The 17,336-nt window shown below is 42.5% G+C and overlaps 1 long non-coding RNA gene across 1 annotated transcript in view; it reads left to right on the forward strand.

The window, feature by feature from the left end:
* The first annotated feature begins 4,733 nt into the window (after positions 1 to 4,733).
* Positions 4,734 to 17,336, forward strand: part of LOC147378786 (uncharacterized) — a 46,921-nt gene continuing 34,318 nt past the window's right edge. Inside the window, exon 1 of the long non-coding RNA XR_015153389.1 lies at positions 4,734 to 5,241. This is a non-coding gene — a long non-coding RNA (uncharacterized LOC147378786). The remainder of the gene's footprint in view (positions 5,242 to 17,336) is intronic.

Genomic DNA, 17,336 nt, shown 5'->3' on the forward strand with positions numbered 1-17,336 from the left:
TTGGAGTTGGAGGTTAATTTGTCATTCCTCTGGTTTAGCTCCATCTTTTCCCCTCTGCCTCATCTGCTGCCAGATTGTCCTTTGCTAGGGAATACAATGTACACTGAGACAGTTTTTCCCTTTCAAGCAGCTTTAAGTGGTCCTAGGGATTTCTTTTTTAGACCTGAAGGGTCTGTCCTCTGATTCCAGCCCTTTGGTCCTAATGCTAGTTCTCGGATTAGGACTGGTTAGTCTGAATCATTATTGCCCTCATTTATGTGAAGATTGGGCTTCCCAAGTGGAGTGGTGGTAAAAAATTAGCCTGCCAATGCAGGAGACACAAGAGACGTAGTTTCCATCCCTGGGTAGGGAAGATCCCTTGGAGTAGGAAATGGCAACCCACTCTAGTATTCTTGCCTGGAAAATTCCACGGACAGAGAAGCCTGGTGGGCTACAGTGCATGGGGTCAAAGAGTCTGATACAACTGAGCACACACACACACACAGGTCTTAAATCCTTTCTGAGTCTTCCTGTCTCAGGTGAAATCTCCCCAGTATTTTCACTTTTTTTTTAACCTGACAAGTTGTCCTTGCCACCAGGTGTCTGCTCAAATTCTTCTACAAGTGGGACTCCATGAATTGAGACTCATTCCCCAGATGTGGGCTGATCTATGCCGAGTCTACAAAGACCTAATTGTGCCAGGTACTAACCTTGGAGAGTGTAGCCCAGGTTTGGATTAGCCTTTGCAGAATCAGTATGTTTGCTGACTACATGAATAAAAGCCCAACTTGTCAAACATGCTATTGTTAAGCAGTATCTTCCCCATCTTCTACTCAGATGATGGATTTTGGCCCCAAGGACCCCTGATGCTTATCCTTATGAACCGCTGTGCTAACTGGATCTAGTCTATTTCTCCAGCACACCATTTTGCAACTTGAGTTGTCTTCTATCATATGCTTTCCTCCCTTAGCTTCTGTACATCTGTGGGTGTTAGCAAATATCAGATCTAGAGGACCTGGAGATCTAGCTTGGGTTTTTCCAATCACTCCTGCACCACCGTCTTCAAAACATCAAAACGTCAGTGTCTGTGGAAGCCTGCCCTGAACCCAGCTCTTGGCTGGCATGCCATGCTCACACCTGGACAGCTCTTTAGTTCACACTCCTGATAATTCACCCTCTTCTCATTCCTATTATCTCCTCAACAACTCCTAGATTATCCTTTTCTGGTTTTCTCCTTGGATTGTCCACTTCCACAGGGATGCAGGGGCTTTGTCAAAGGGGACTTGCCGTGAAGACTTCCCCCAGTTGTCTTCATGGAGCCCTGGACCAGTCCAGCTGACTTGTAGTGCTCTGAAGTTCATCTGTCCTCCAAGGCCCACGTTCTAGTCTTATAACTCCTCTTCCCTTTGTGCTTTCCTACTCAGACTCAAGCCTCAGCCCTTGTCCCACGTCCTACTCTGCACACTACCTGAAAGCAATTTTCACATGACTTCACACAAGTCATCGAAGACTCAGTGGCTGTGAAGACAAAGTAAAGGATAGAGCCTAGAAGCACACTTGAAGGACCTCCCCAGGCCATCTTCACGAGCTACCCATTAAAGAAGAGACTAGTCATAGCTGCCGCACATCTGCCTCCTGTTTCTGTCTGGCTTTCTACTCCTTTACTCCTGAGACCATTTTCCTAGAATGACAAGAAAAAAGTAAAATAGCAACTGAAGGATTGTTTTCCTCATTTCATCCATTGATTTTCTGTCATCAGACTTCAGTTTTGAGATTCTTGAACTTGCTGTGGACATTACTTCCCCTATACCTGTATGCATGACAGTGACAAACAGCAAGTTCCAGACAGCAATACCTTTGAGGATGAGGAGGAGGTTGAGGAGAGGTTCACAGGAGACTCAAGTCTGTCTGCAGTGTCTAATTTCTTAAAATTAAATCTCCATTCTATACATATCACTAGCTACTGACTTTTTTCTCTCATTCCTTTTAGAGTTAAATTTCTCCAAAGAGTAGTCTAGACTTTCTGTCTCTGTATTCTCAGTCCCACACATTCCTCAACCTGCTCTCATCTGCTGTCTGGTCCCAGCAAGACATGGAAACAATTGTTTCCAAGATCCCCTGATGACCTCCAAGGAGCAACAATGCTGTGTGTCTGTACATACCTTCACACACACACACACACACACACACACACACACACACAGTTTCAGGCATGGAAAACATGTGGTGATATCCAGTTTTAGTAAATCTTACCATTGTTCCTTATTTGGTTCAGATTTTCTTTTAAGATGCTCCTCTCTCACAGTCCCATCTAATTCATTTCCTCTGTAATATTCTCTATTGTGCCCTTGCCCCTGCCATAGAGACCGGGACCCTGTGTCGCAGCCACCCTGAGGCAGTTTAATCCAGGCTCACCCACTGTCCAGCCATATGACCTGAATGGGTTCTAAACTGCCCATGCCTCCATTTCCTCCACCCCAAGATGTTGGTGGTGAGATGACCTGATACATGCAAAACTCTTGGAACAGAGCGGAGGTGTCTCCCATGCTTACACTTGGGTTACTGTAGGGGACAGCCTGGGGGTCTGCATGTCCCCTTTCAATTCTTTAACATTCCCACCCTGAGGGCAGAGGGAAGTTTTGAAAACACAGACATGCTGAGGTCACTGAATCAGCATAACACACTACAAGCTGCTCTCCACTATCTCCAGAACCAGTAGCTGGCTGGCCAGGTCCCCAAGGCCTGTGTAGCCTGGTCTTACTGCCTGATCCATACCATCTTCCACTCATTTGCTGTTGTCAACCAAACCACCCTCCTTGCATGGCCTTTGAGTGTTCTGTGTTTTTCTCTTGATCTAACAGTCTTTTTCTGCCTTCAACCCTGTTGCCTCTCAGAGCCAACCTTCCCTCCAGGCTGAGCCTCCCCTGCAGGTGAGCGTGATAGGGGCTTTCACAGTGTGACATGTTTTCATCACAGTGTGTGATGGCATGGTTGTTGATTCATTCAACAGTAATTTATTTTTAAATTAATTTTTTCAAATGCCATTAAAAATTTTTTTTTGGCTCTTCTGAGTCTTTGTTGCAGTCTGGAGGCTATTTGTTGTGATGTGCAGGCTTCTTCTAAATATGGAAGGTGAGGGTTTCTCTAGCTGTGTGCACAGGCTTCTCCTGTGGAGCATGGGCTTTAGAGTGTGTGGGCTCAGTAGTTGCGATATGCGGTCTCTCTGGTTGCAGTGTGAGGGCTTAGTTGCTCCAAGGCATGTGGGATTTTGGCTCCCCTACCAGGGATTGAACCCATGTCCCTTGCATTGGAAGGCAGATTCGTAACACTTGGACTATCAGGGAAGTCCCAACAGTAGTTTATTGAGCATCTGCTATGTGCTGGGACCTGTGCTTGATGCTGGGACATAGCATGGGACACAAAAGCCTGGTCCCTTTGTCTAAGGACTTCTGATCCCTTGGGAAGCAGCATTTAACTGTGAACATGGCGATGTTGCCAAGGAAAGTTGCATTCATCATGGGATTATATGATGGGTGTTGACCTAACTGGGGGCCTCTTGAAGCTTCTCTCAAATCCTAAAAACAAATCAGAGTTTAACCTAGACGAGAAAGGGTAGAAGTTCAGACAGAGGGAACAGCTTATTCAAAGGCCCTGAGGCAGGAAAGAACAAGACACTTTTGATGGAACAATGATTTAAAGGGCAAATAAGGAGTGACAGGAAGAATGAGAAAGGTCTGTGAAGCTGCTAGAAGGAAAGAGCACCAGGGAGAAAAAGAGCCTGAAGTCTCACCAGTGTGACAGAGAAGCATGTCAGTGATCCATATCAGATTGAATTTCAGGGAAATGATGAGAGTGGCAGGACTAGGGAAGAGTTTGCTTGTCTCAAGCAGCAAAAGGTCCAACAACAGGGAGTCCATGACCGGTGCTTGGCTCAGCCTTGCCCTGGGAAGCAGGCTCTCTCTCTCCTTTTGCTTTTTGTCCTCTGCATGTGGTTTGTGACCGCAAGCATTGCCTTATGATCACAAGGCTGCTGCTGCTCCTCTAGGCTTCACATGTTTCAAAAGAGAGAGAAGGTTATATTGTTGTTGCTATTGATGTTTAATTGAGGAAGGGTGACTACCTCAAGACTTTTGCCTACCTCTTACTGGCTGTTGAGAAAGCACCATCCCTACAGGTTGGGATGTTATTTTCAGCTGAGTATATCACTATCTCTAACTAAAATGTTTTTGTTTTAGAAGGAAGTCTCTGACCTGGAGGATATAAACTGAGAACAAGCATGGGACCTCTGCTGGTACCAACGCCCTGTATCCTCACAGAGTTCAGGCAGAGGAGAGGAATCTGCTCTGAGTCCCTTCGTGGTGGTTGCCAAAACTGTTGGCTTAAAAAAGTAGTCACAACCTAGAACTTGAGAGCTATGTTTTATTTGGTGGGAATTTTTAGGACTTCAAGCTCCCAGGAGACAGCATGTCAAGTGACTGAGAAAATTGATTCAAGGAGAGGGAGGAGTTATATAGAAACTTGCAGCAAGGGGTGGGTAGTCTGAACATCAAAAATTGTTAACTAAGAAAACCCAGATATTTCAAGCTGAGGAATTTAACATTTTTCTATGTATGGGAAAATGCAAGAGTCTGGGGTTACTGAAATCATTCCTTTCATATGTATCTCAGCTGTCTGGGGCCAGCATGCTGTGATTTGATTATTCACATCCTTAATTCCTTGCTCACTGTAGGGAGTGGAAGCAACTTGTTGGATACCAGGCATTGTTCTGCCTGGGCTCAGAAATTCACATTTGGAGGGCTGGAATCCCTGATGGCTGCAACATCCTTGTTTAGTAATATGTCAGAAAATATTCCATTTCCAGGTAGAGCTCTAGGTGGGCTTTAAGAGAGGGGCTTCAGAATCTGCCCTCAAAATCCATCTCTAGGTTCAGCCCACCTGAAGCGGGCAGCCTGCAGCACTGTCACACTGTTCCAATGAGCAGGAAATTCCTGAGACTTCTCATCTTCTCTCTTTGCACAGGAATTCAGGCCACTCATGTACATGAAGGGACCAAGGTAAAGCTTTTTTGTTTAAAAAAAAAGAAAAGAAGAAAACTTTTCATTTACTTTCTAGAAAACACATCAAACCATCCTGACAAACTTATGTCAGGCAGAAAGTGGATCATGGCTGTTGGCAGGTGGGCCATTGATCTCTGACAAGGAGAGCCTCCACCAGCTGGAACCTGTCTACACTTCACAAGGGCAGTGCCATGGAAATAGCAAGGTAAGAGCTAATGTGGGCAGTGCCCCACCCCCATCATAGACAAGGGTGTACCCTGAAGGTGGGCAGCAAGGAAGAGCTCTGCTCACCAACAGAGGAGGCTCCTCCTCTTTCTTCACTCACCCGTGGGAGGGAGATCAAGGAGTAGCTCGTATTAGGCATGCTGCTGCTGCTGCTGCTAAGTCGCTTCAGTCGTGTCTGACTCTGTGCGACCTCAGAGACGGAAGCCCACCAGGCTCCCCCGTCCTTGGGATTAGGCATGAGTTAGGCTCAATTCAAGGATGCAGAGCAGGCAGGGAGTCACTCTCTCTGCCCTTTCTAATCATAGTGAATGGGTCACCTCCCTTGGAAAGCCCTCCTGAACTACTGGGGCCCACACTGTTCTTTTTCTTCAGCCATTTCCTGAGCCTCTGTGCCCCACCCAGGCCAAGCCATGCTCATTCCTCATTTTCTACTATAATGAGGCAGACAAGGCCAAGAAAAACAGCCCCTGCTTCTCCTTTTCTCAGGGGAGGGCAGCTGGGAAGGTACCAACAGACTGAGAGAGGGTGCTTCTGCTCTGAATACCAGCAGGTGCACCTGTGATGCTGAAAACAGCCTTTGTGCACCAGTGCTGAATTGAATATCAGAGACAGTTTTGTGTAGAGTAGAAAAGGATAATTTTATTGTTTTTCCAGGCACACAGTGAGCTCTTGTCCCTCAAAAGCTGTGTGTGCCAATGTGGAAGGATTTGGTGAGGAATTTTATAGTAATAGTTCAACGGTAAGTTCAAGATCCTTACTGATAAGGATCAGGGTGTATGCAGGGCCTGCACTCCTTTAATCTTGTCTCAAGAGGTAATTCTCTGGTATGAAGAATGCAAACACCTTCTATTTGGTGGGCAGAAGTGCGCCGGCTGTGAGGGATGGTGCAGAAGCGTGCTGGCTGCCATGGACTGCGTAGAAGCGTGGCCAAGAGGAGCTACCCCTCACCCAATGTCAGGGGCAGTGACTGAGGGTGCCAGGCTGCGATGGCAAAGGAGCAGCCTAGAGGAGCTACCCCATGCCTGAGGTCAGGGGTGGCAGCCGAGAGGAGCAGCCCCATGTCCGAGGAGCGGTGGATGTGTGGGTGCAGGAGGGACAAGAGGAGCTAGTCCACGTTCAAGGTCAGGAGGGTGGCCATGAGGAGATACCCCTCATCTAAGGTAAGGAGCAGTGGCTGTGCTTTGCTGGAGTAGCCGTGAAGAGATATCCCACGTCCAAGGTAAGAGAAACCCAAGTAAGACAGTAGGTGTTGCTAGAGGGCATCAGAGGGCAGACACACTGAAACCATAATCACAGAAAACTAGCCAATCTGATCACATGGACCACAGCCTTGTCTAACTCAACAAAACTAAGCCATGCCCTGTGGGGCCATCCAAGATGGGCGGGTCACGGTGGAGAGGTCTGACAGAATGTGGTCCACTGGAGAAGGGAATGGCAAACCACTTCAGTATTCTTGCCTTGAGAGTCCCATGAACAGTATGAAAAGGCAAAATGCTAGGATACTGAAAGAGGAACTCCCCAGGTCAGTAGGGGCCCAATATGCTACTGGAGATCATTGGAGAAATAACTCCAGCAAGAATGAAGGGATGGAGCCAAAGCAAAAACAATACCCAGTTGTGGATGTGACTGGTGATAGAAGCAAGGTCTGATGCTGTAAAGAGCAATACTGCATAGGAACCTGGAATGTTAGATCCATGAATCAAGGCAAATTGGAAGTGGTCAAACAGTAGATGGCAAGAGTGAACGTTGACATTCTAGGAATCAATGAACTAAAATGGACTGGAATGGGTGAATTTAACTCAGACAACCATTATATCTACTACTGTGGGCAGGGATCCCTTAGAAGAAATGGAGTAGCCATCATGGTCAACAAAAGAGTCCGAAATGCAGTACGTGGATGCAATGTCAAAAATGACAGAATGATCTCTGTTTGTTTCCAAGGCAAACCATTCAATATCACTGTAATCCAAGCCTATGCCCCAACCAGTAATGCTGAAGAAGCTGAAGTTGAATGGTTCTATGAAGACCTACAAGACCTTTTAGAACTAACACCTAAAAAAGATGTCCTTTTCATTATAAGGGACTGGAATGCAAAAGTAGGAAGTCAAGAAACACTTGGAGTAACAGGCAAATTTGGCCTTGGAATACAGAATGAAGCAGGGCAAAGGCTAATAGAGTTTTGCCAAGAAAATGCACTGGTCATAGCAAACACCCTCTTCCAACAACACAAGAGAAGACTCTACACATGGACATCACCAGATGGTCAACACCAAAATCAGATTGATCATATTCTTTGCAGCCAAAGATGGAGAAGCTCTATACACTCAGCAAAAACAAGACCAGGAGCTGACTGTGGCTCAGACCATGAACTCCTTATTGCCAAATTCAGACTGAAATTGAAGAAAGTAGGGAAAACCACTAGACCATTCAGTTATGACCTAAATTAAATCGCTTATGATTATACAGTGGAAGTGAGAAATAGACTTAAGGGACTTGATCTGATAGATAGAGTGCCTGATGAATTATGGGCAGAGATTTGTGACATTGTACAGGAGACAGGGATCAAGACCATCCCCTTGGAAAAGAAATGCAAAAAAGCAAAATGTCTGTCTGGGGAGGCCTTACAAATAGCTGTGAAAAGAAGAGAAGCGAAAAGCAAAGGAGAAAAGGAAAGATATAAGCATCTGAATGCAGAGTTCCAAAAAATAGCGAGGAGAGATAAGAAAGCCTTCCTCAGTGATCAATGCAAAGAAATAGAGGAAAACAACAGAATGGGAAAGATCTCTTCAAGAAAATTAGAACTATCAAGGGAACATTTTATGCAAAGATGGGCTCGATAAAGGACAGAAATGGTATGGACCTAACAGAAGCAGAAGATATTAAGAAGAGGAGGCAAGAACACACAGAAGAATGATAAAAAAAAAGATCTTAATGACCCAGATAATCATGATGGTGTGATCACTCACCTATAGCCAGACATCCTAGAGTGCAAAACAAGTGAGCCTTAGGAAGCATCATTACATACAAAGCAATGGAGGTGATGGAATTTCAGCTGATCTATTTCAAATCCTAGAAGATGTTTCTGTGAAAGTGCTGCATTCAATATGCCAGCAAATTTGGAAAACTCAGCAGTGGCCGCAGGACTGGAAAAGGTCAGTTTTCATTCCAATCCCAAAGAAGGGTAGTGTCAAAGAGTGTTCAAACTACCACAAAATTGCACTCATTTCACATGCTAGCAAGGTCATGTTCAAAACCCTTCAAGCTAGGCTTCAACAGCATGTGAAATGAGAGCTTTCAGATATACAAGCTGGATTTAGAAAAGGCAGAGGAACCAGAGATCAACAAATTTCCAACATTTGTTAATCATGAAAAAAGCAAGAGAACTCCAGAAAGACATCTGCTTCTGTTTCATTGACTACACTAAAGCTTTTGTGTGGATCACAACAAACTGTAAAAAATTTTTAAAGAGATGGGAACAACAGACCACATTACCTGCTTCCTGAGAAACCTCTATGCAGGTCAAGAAGAAACAGTTTGAATCACACATGAAACAATCTGGAATCAAGATTGCTGGGAGAAATATCAATAACCTCAAATGTGCAGATGACACCATCTTTATGGCAGAAAGTGAAGAACAAAAGAGCCCCTTGATGAAGGTCAAAGAAGAGAGTGAAAAAGCTGGCTTAAAACTCAACATTCACGAAATGAGGATCATGGCCTCTGGTCCCATCACTTCATGGAAAATAGAGGAAAACAATGGAAACCATGACAGACTTTATTCTTTTGGCTTCAAAATCACTGCAGATGGTGACTGCAGCCATGAAATTAAAAGATGCTTGCTCTTTGTAAGAAAAGCTATGAAAAACTTAGCATATTAAAAAGCAGAGACGTTACTTTGCCTACAAGGTCCATATAGTCAAAGCTATGGTTTTTCCAGTGGTCACATACGGATGTGAGAATTGGTCCATAAAGAAGACTGAGCACTGAAGAATTGATGCTTTCAAACTGTGGTGCTGGAGAAGATTCTTGAGACTCCCTTGGACTGTACAGAGATCAAACCAGTCAATCCTAAAGGAAATCAATCCTGAATATCCATTGAAAGAACTGATGCTGATTCTGAAGCTGAAGCTCCAATACTTTGGCCACCTGAGGGCAAGTGCTGACTCTGGAAAAGATCCTGATGCTGGGAAGGAGTGATGGCAGGAGCAGAAGGGGATGATGGAGGATTAAATAGTTGGATGGCATCACCAACTCAATGGACATGAGTCTGAGCAAGCTCTGGGAGACAGTGAAGGACAGGGAAGCCTGGTGTACTGCAGTCCACGGGATCAAAAAGAATCAGACATGATTGAGTGACTGAACAACAATAGCCCAGTCAAGATGACATTAACCATGACCCAGATGATGGTCCTGTGGTGCTGATAGGGGGCAAAGGACATAATTTCACCAGTTCCTGGACAAGCTCCTTTCCTCCCTAATGGAAAAGTGTCTGGACAGTAGAGGTCTCTATCCTGTGAAGAAGGGAAGAGAGGCTCAAGGGCAGAGAGGCAGGAATATGTCTCCCATTCCCTGGGGCAGCCCTGCAAGGGCAGCTTGTCCTCCTGCCCTTTTCTCTCTCTGCATGTCCCCTCCCTTCCTGGGTCCATGTTTTGAATTTGATTGCCCAACAAGATTCCTGGGAAGCTTGGCAGAATAGATTCATTTCCCACCCCTGAGAGCTGTAAACACAGCTGATTGGGGTGTGGCCCCGCACTGGTGTTTATACAGACACTCCTAGTGATTCTGGTGTTCAGGTGAAATTGAGAGCCATTCTCAGAGGTTTAGCACCCTGCATTATCCTATGTGTGGTTTTTTGTTTGTTTGCTTTTTTGCCATCACTCATGTATGAGTGCTGGAGACCTGGGTTTGATCTCTGGATTGGGAAGAGCCACTGGGGAAGGGAAAGGCTACCCACTCCAGTATTTTGGCCTAGAGAATTCCATGGACTGTATAGACCATGGAGTTGCAAAACATGACTGAGCAACTTTCACTTCACTCCACTTCACCACATTTTCACAACCTGGCTGCTGGATGACAGTGGTGCAGTGGTTCTTCCTCCTCCTCTTCCTCTTTCTCCGCCTCAACCTTCTATTAAGTCCTCTAGCCTGTCTCTTCTTTCTCTATCTTCTGCCATTTGTGGAGCAAATTATTAAGAAAGCTCTTCATGGCAGACACTAAGACCCTTGCTTATAAAGACCCTTGTGAATAAAATAGTACACATGCTGACTTCATGGAGCTCATATTCTGGGGGAGTGAGATTGATACAACTAAATAAATGAATCAGTTCAGTTCAGCCGCTCAGTCATGTTCAACTCTTTGTGACCCCATGAATCACAGCACGCCAGGCCTCCCTGTCCATCACCAACTCCCGGAGTTCACCCAGACTCACGTCCATCAAGTCAGTGATGCCATCCAGCCATCTCATCCTCTGTTGTCCCCTTCTCCTCCTGCCCCCAATCCCTCCCAGCATCAGAGTCTTTTCCAAAGAGACAACTCTTCCCATGAGGTGGCCAAAGTACTGGAGTTTCGGCTTCAGCATCATTCCCTCCAAAGAAATCCCAGGGCTGATCTCCTTCAGAATGGACTGGTTGGATCTCCATGCAGTCCAAGGGACTCTCAAGAGTCTTCTCCAACACCATAGTTCAAAAGCATCAATTCTTTGGCGCTCAGCCTTCTTCACAGTCCAACTCTCACATCCATACATGACCACTGGAAAAACCATAGCCTTGACTAGATGGACCTTTGTTGGCAAAGTAATGTCTCTGCTTTTCAATATGCTATCTAGGTTGGACATAACTTTCCTTCCAAGGAGTAAGCGTCTTTTAACTTCATGGCTGCAGTCATCATCTGCAGTGATTTTGGAGCCCATAAAGTAAAGTCTGACACTGTTTCCACTGTTTCCCCATCTATTCCCCATGAAGTGATGGGACCAATTGCCATGATCTTCATTTTCTGAATGTTCAGCTTTAAGCCAACTTTTTCACTCTCCACTTCCACTTTCATCAAGAGGCTTTTTAGTTCCTCTTCACTTTCTGCCATAAGGGTGGTGTCATCTGCATCTCTGAGGTTATTGATATTTCTCCCAGCGATCTTGATTCCAGCTTGTGTTTCTTCCAGTCCAGCGTTTCTCATGATGTACTCTGCATATAAGTTAAACAAGCAGGGTGATAATATACGGTTTTGATGTACTCCTTTTCCTATTTGGAACCAGTGTGTTGTTCCATGTCCAGTTCTAACTGTTGCTTCCTGACCTGCATACAGATTTCTCAAGAGACAGGTCAGGTGGTCTGGTATTCCCATCTCTCTCAGAATTTTCCACAGTTTATTGTGATCCACACAGTCAAAGGTTTTGGCATGGTCAATAAAACAGAAATAGATGTTTTTCTGGAACTCTCTTGCTTTTTCCATGATCCAGCGGATGTTAGCAATTTGATCTGTGGTTCCTCTGCCTTTTCTAAAACCAGCTTGAACATCAGGAAGTTCACGGTTCACATATTGCTGAAGCCTGGCTTGGAAAATTTTGAGCATTACTTTACTAGCATGTGAGATGAGTGCAATTGTGCAGTAGTTTGAGCATTCTTTGGCATTGCCTTTCTTTGGGATTGGAATGAAAACTGACCTTTTCCAGTCCTGTGGCCACTGCTGAGTTTTCCAAATTTGCTGGCATATTGAGTGCAGCACTTTCACTGCATCATCTTTCAGGATTTGAAAGAGCTCAACTGGAATTCTATTACCTCCACTAGCTTTGTTCGTAGTGATGCTTTCTAAGGCCCACTTGACTTCACATTCCCGGATGTCTGGCTCTAGATGAGTGATCATATCATCGTGATTATCTGGGTCGTGAAGATCTTTTTTGTACAGTTCTTCTGTGTATTCTTGCCATCTCTTCTTAATATCTTCTGCTTCTGCTAGGTCCATACCATTTCTGTCCTTTATTGAGCTCATCTTTGCATGAAATGTTCCCTTGGTATCTCTAATTTTCTTGAAGAGATCGCTAATCTTTCCTATTCTATTATTTCCTCTATTTCTTTGCAGTGTTTGTTGAAGAAGGCCATCTTATCTCTCCTTGCTATTCTCTGGAACTCTGCATTCAGTTGGGTATATCTTTCCCTTTCTCCTTTGCCTTTCACTTCTCTCCCTCCCTCAGCTATTTGTAACCCTCCTCAGACAACCACTTTGCCTTCTTTCATTCCCGCCACACCCCCCCCCCCCCCCCCCCCCGCCGCCTTTGGAATGGTTTTGGTCATTGCCTCCTGTATGTTATGAGCCTCTGTCTGTAATTCTTCAGACACTCTCTCTACCAGACCTATTCCTTGAACTGCTTCATCACGTCTCCTGTATAATCATAAGGGATTTGATTTAGGTGAAGTGGCCTAGTGATTTTCCTTAGCTTCTTCAATTTAAGCCTGAATTTTGCAATAGGGAGCCAATGATCTGAGCCACAGTCAGCTCTAGATTTTGTTTTTGCTGACTGCATAGAGTTTCTCCTTCTTTGGCTAAAGAGATGCCTGGCATTTGCCCTGGATTCTGGGAGGTCATTTCTGCCATACCCAACAGGAGTGTCTTTGTTTCACTGGGAGTGTGTGATTTTTTGTCTGGTAATAATGCCCCCAAATGATTACTGTGTAAGTTAGCCACAGTTATCTTAAAAAAAAAACTGCCAAATTCTTTTCCAGAGTAGCTGAATCTTTTTACATGCTCACAGCAGTTATGAGAGATGCAGAATCCTCACATCTTTACCAGCATTTGGTATTGTTATTATTATTATTTAAAAAATTATTTCATCTGTTTCAGTAGCAGGACACAGAAGAGGAATTAGATCTCATCATGACGTGGTCTTAAGTTGCACTTCCCTAGTGTGCAGTGATGCTAAACATCTTTTCTTGTGCTTATTTGCCCTCTATATATGCTCTTCAGTCAATTGTCTCTACATGTTTTTTTTTTTTTTTTTTTTTGCTCATTTTCTAATTGGATTGTGTGCTTTTTTAATGTCAAGTTTTGAAAATTATATAAGTATTCTGGACACAAATCATTTGTCAGCTCTGTGGCTTGCAAGTTCCACCCCCCCACCCCCCGCCCAATTCTATAGCTTGTCCTTTCATCCTCCTTAACATGATTAGTCACAGAGAAAAATCTTCTAATTTTGATAGAGCCTGAGTTATTGATTCTTCATGTCTGAAAACTTCTCACTAAAGTCGAAGTCGCAAAGATCTTCTACTATATGAGTGTGATAGTTTCACATTTTACATTTATTTCTAGGATCCATTAAGAACTAATTTTGTCATTAAGTTCCTTTTTTTTTTTTGCTATGATAATTTCTCTAGCACTATTTATTGAAAAAATTATCTTCTTTCATTGAACATTTTGTGTGCCTTTGTCAAAATCAACTTGCTATACTTGTGTGGAGCTGTTTCTGGGTTCTTTATTCTGTTCTATTGATCTGTCTTCATCCTTGGACCGATAACATGTTGTCTTGATTACCATAGCATAAAAATCTTAAAATCAAATTGACTGACTCTCCCTACTTTCTTTTTTTTTTGAAGTATTTTCAGTCAGTTCAGTTCAGTTCAGTCACTCAGTCGTGTCCAGCTGTTTGCAACCCCGTGGACTGCAGCATGCCAGGCCTCCCTGTCCATCACCAACTCCCAGAGTTTACTCAAACTCATGTCCACTGAGTCAGTGATGCCATCCAACCATCTCATCCTCTGTCATCCCCTTCTCCTCCTGGCTTCAATCTTTCCCCGCATCAGGGTCTTTTCAAATGAGTCAGTTCTTCACATCAGGTGGTCAAAATATTGGAGTTTCAGCTTCAACATCAGTCCTTCCAGTGAATATTCAGGACTGATTTCCTTTATGATGGACTGGTTGGATCTCCTTGCAGTTCAATGGATTCTCGAGAGTCTTCTCCAACACCACAGTTCAAAAACATCAATTCTTTGGCGCTCAGCTGTGCGAGTCCAACTCTCACATCCATACATGACTGTTGGAAAAACCATAGCTTTGACTAGACAGACCTTTGTTGGCAAAGAAATGTCTCTGCTTTTTAATATGCTGTCTAGGTTGGTCATATATTTTCTTCCAGGGAGAAAGCATCTTTTAATTTCATGGCTGCAGTCACCATCTACAGTGATTTTGGAGTCCAAGAAAATAAAGTCTGTCACTGTTTCCATTGTTTCCTATCTATTTGCCATGAAGTGATGGAACTGGATGCTGTGATCTTAGTTTTTTGAATGTTGAGTTTTAAGCTAAGTTTTTCACTCTCCTCTTTCACTTTCATCAAGCAGCTCTTTAGTTCGTTTTTGCTTTCTGCCATAAGTGTGGAGTCATCTGCATATCTGAGGTTATTGATATTTCTCCTGGAAATCTTGATTCTAGCTTGTGCTTCATCCAGCTTGGCATTTTGCATGATGTACTCTGCATGTAAGTTAAATAAGCAGAATGATAGAGTCTTGTTAGAGTTTGTAAATTTTATTGAACTTTTCAAAAAGCCAGCTTTTTGTTGCTTTAATTCCCTCCCCCCCCCTTTTTTTCCTGTTTTCACTTACATTGATTGTTGCTCTTATCTCTATTGTTTCCTTCTTTATACTTTCTTTGATTTATATAGCTCATTTTTCCTATGCTTTATAAGGTGAAAACTTAGGGTACTAAACTATTTCCTTTATTCTAATTCAAATGTTTAATGTTCTAAGTTTTTCCTCTCAGCTCTCTTTTCACTTTGTCCCATGAATTTTGATGTGTTGTATTTCTATTTCATGCAGTTTGATGTATTTTTTATTTGCCTTTGATCAGTGATCTATTTTAAATTGTCTTGCTTAGTTTCCAAGTGTTTATTTTCCTGTAATTTTCTGTTACTCATTTCTAGTTTGACTCCCATGTGGTCAGATAATGTACACTGTATGATTATAATACTTTAAATTCATTAAAGTTTATTTGGCCCTAGATATGGAATAGTCTGTAAATGTTCCATGAACGCTTGAGGAGAATGTGCATTCTTCTGTTAGTGAATGAAATATCTTATAACTGTCAGTTAGATGCTATTGACTGATGGTGTTGCTGAAATATTCTATGTACTTACTTTTCTGTCTTCATATTCTATCAATTTTTGAAAGAAGAGTACTGCAGTCTCCAACTATAGTCAAGGATTTGTATTTCTTTCCTCAAATCTATAATTTTTGCTTCACATATTTCTTAGCTTTGTTGTTTGATACATTACACATTTAGGTTTGCTATATCTTCTTGATGGATTGATCTGTATATCAATATGTGATGTCTGTCTTTGTCTCTAGTAATTTCTTTTGCTCGCAGTTACTTTATCTGATATAAATATAGTCATTCATACTTTTTTGTTGAGATATAGTTGATGTACTATATTATATAAGTTTCAGGTATACAATATACTGATTATAAAATGTTGACTATATTCTGTGTTGTACTATATATTCTTATAGCTTATTAATCTTATGTATATTTTCATTTGATGAAAGTTTGCATGGTATATCTTTTTCCAGTCTTTGCTTTCTACCTTCCTGTATCATTGTATTTGAAATGAATTTCTTGTAAATGGCATATTTAGATCATTTTTAAGTCCACTTTGTCAATCTCTGTCACCTAATTGGTATATTTATACCAATTACATTTAGTATAGTTGTTAAATGTTAGCAATAAAGTGTGTTATTTTAATCTTCATTTTCTGTTGCTTTCCTTCTTTATTTATTTCCTTTATCCTACTTTCTTGTGAGTTGTTTGTGCTTTCTTTAAAATTCCATTTTGATATATCAGTGAAGTACTTTGAGTGTCTATATTTGGATAGATATTTTATGGTTGCTCACTAATTACTAAATTATATTTAATTATTAAATACTGTATATATAACTACATGTTGAATTAAATTATACATAAATAACTTGTCACAGTCTAATGGGGTCAATATTTACCAGTTTGGATGAAATATAAAAACTTTACCCTCACTTAATCCTTTTATCTTCTCCCATTTATAATTATCTTAAATATTTTTTCTACATACTTTAAGAGTGATATCAGGGAATATTTTAATTTTGCTTCAATCATCAAATTTAGAATCTGAAAAGTCTATTTTATTTACTTACATTTTTTCTCTTTTAGTTGTTCTTTCTTTTTTCCCAATGTTCCAGATTTTGTATTATATATTTTTATTTCTGTTTAGATAACTCTCTTTGGTCATTCTTTTAGGGTAGGTTTGCTTGTGGCAGAATCTCTTTGCTTTTCCTCATCTGAGAATGTCTTGACTTCCCCTTCATTCCTATTGGTGATTTTTACTGGTAACAAGATGTGGGGTTGGCAGTTCTTTTTGCATGTAAAAGATGTACCAATTCCTTATGATCTACATAGTTTCTGATGAGAAATCTACCATCTTTCTGTTTTTCCCCTACTTTAAATGAAGAGTTCTTTCTTTCTTACTGTTTTACATATTCTTTTCTTCATCTTTAGTTTTCAGGAGTTGATTATAATGTATCTTGGCATGAGTTTATTTGGGTTTTTCCTTGTATTAGTTGAGGTTCTACAGTGAAATAGAAACAATAGGAGAGATAGATAGATAGATAGAAATTTATTATGGGAGAAAGATTAATGCAATTATGGGGACTAAGAAGTCCCACAGTGATGGAGTGGTGGCTGCATGGTGCTGGAGCGACTGTGAGGAGATACCCCACATCCAAAGGACAGAGAAGCCCCAACAAGATGGTAGATGCTGGAGCGGTGGCTGTGCAGTGCTGGAGAGGTGGCTGGTGGCACTGGAGAGGTGGCTATGTGGTGCCGGAGCAGCAGCTATGTGGCACTGGAGTGACTTTGAGGAGGAACCTGACATCCAAGGGCAAAGGAGAAGTCCCAGCAAGACAGTAGAAGGGGTGAAATCATGTTTAGAATCAAACCCCATACCCTCCAGAGATGCTAGGAGGGCTCAAAGATACCTTGTGCACACCAGGACCCAGAGACCCCACAGAGACTGAGACAGAACTGTGTTTGAGTGTCTCCTGTGGAGGTACAGGTCAGCAGTGGACT

This window comes from Bos grunniens, chromosome 2 (assembly GCF_055505025.1).
Source record: "Bos grunniens cultivar Pamir isolate PY7600 chromosome 2, Bosgru_T2T1.0, whole genome shotgun sequence".
Classification (NCBI taxonomy): Eukaryota; Metazoa; Chordata; class Mammalia; order Artiodactyla; family Bovidae; genus Bos; species Bos grunniens.